Source organism: Octopus bimaculoides, chromosome 30 (assembly GCF_001194135.2).
Source record: "Octopus bimaculoides isolate UCB-OBI-ISO-001 chromosome 30, ASM119413v2, whole genome shotgun sequence".
Taxonomy (NCBI): domain Eukaryota; kingdom Metazoa; phylum Mollusca; class Cephalopoda; order Octopoda; family Octopodidae; genus Octopus; species Octopus bimaculoides.
The window spans coordinates 7,297,033-7,298,497 of NC_069010.1; the positions used below are offsets into that span (position 1 = coordinate 7,297,033).

Here is a 1,465-nt window from a genome sequence, read left to right on the forward strand (position 1 = left end):
ATTTGCTGGACCCAGTCTCACATGCATAGGAAGACAAGCCCTATTTAACCCAATTTTGCTGGACCCAGTCTCACATGCATAGGAAGACAAACCCTATTTAACCCAGAGTTGGAACTTCAACAGGTGCTACTACTCAGGGTCAGAGTAGACCTAGGAGCATTAGCGATTAAGAAGTGGTTTCACAGTCTTCAAGATCCTAAAAACTCTGAACCGGGTCCCCTCTAAAGTCATACCCAGGACACAATGGATATATAAATGTGATATAGTTGATGGATATTTAAATATTAAACATGTATACACCCTTGGCGCCAACATGGCTGTTGGCTCACAATGGGCTCGTATGTCCTTTGACTCCCGCAGAGTGTATACAATACCCTCTACATCTGACAAGCCAGGTGGGGGAGCCAGTTTTGTCGCTGACCACCCGATCGCGAAACAGGGAGTACCAAGTTATGTGTTTCCAGTAACAGGATTTTCTTGGCCACAGTGTTATTAAAATTATTTAATTATTTGTTACTTGGAAACCAAAATACTATTGAGGTAATTCTCATCATCATCATCATCATCGTTGCCATCATTATGAACCTTGGCACATTGCTGTTGTGAGTCCTAGGACGCAGAAGGGCTTTACCCAATTTCCACGGCATATAAATGACTTGAGATAACATTCTACCGGAACAGGAGGCCAATCTGTTGCAGGGTTAATGATTCTCATTGAAAGCGGGGACTGAAGCAATGTGGAATGAAGTGTTTTGCTCAAGAACACGACACTACCTGCTCCACAAATTGAAACCATGATCTTGCGGTTGGGAATGCCCCACCCTAACCACTAGGCCATATGACCAGTGAAATCCTGGGGCGTATTAAATTAATTCCATCTCATACTTTGTGATACCAACTACATGCTTACACATTTCCTCTGTTTTTTCAAGAGGATCAGTTTAATAAATGCAAGATCTTGTGTTTACCTTAGCAACAGTTATTTATAGTTTGCGTTGGTACATGAATAATTTCTATTCTTACATCAAAAAGAAGTTAGGTATGTCATAGGTGGGTGGGACATGTGCCCAATTTATTAAATACTGTGTGACATTGTCCTAATAATCTTTATAGAGTTTAATATTGTAATTTTTGGGACATGCATATGGCCATCTTCATTGGTTATATGTCAGTGTCTTTTAAGTAATGGTTAATCAGCACTATCATGACTTTGTTAACTTCTTTCTTCCAGCCCTTGAAGAAAGGTTTCATACTCTAAGTCAATTTAATATTCTGCTTTTTCATCTCCATTTCTTTCTACTCTGGTGTCATAGATATACCATGTCACTTGTAATACATAGTTCCCCCCCCCCCATCAACAACTACAATATCTGGTTTGTTGTGTTCTTTTCAGTTGATATAGGAATTTTGCTCAATAACCACATTACATCTTTTTCAAGGACTTGTATTTCTATTCCTTACAAAA

General features: G+C 39.3%; 1 protein-coding gene across 1 annotated transcript in view; it reads left to right on the forward strand.

Annotated features, from left to right (window-relative positions):
* The window catches only part of LOC106870580 (protein polybromo-1), a 142,866-nt gene that overhangs the window by 22,921 nt on the left and 118,480 nt on the right, over nucleotides 1-1,465 (forward strand). The window lies entirely within an intron of this gene.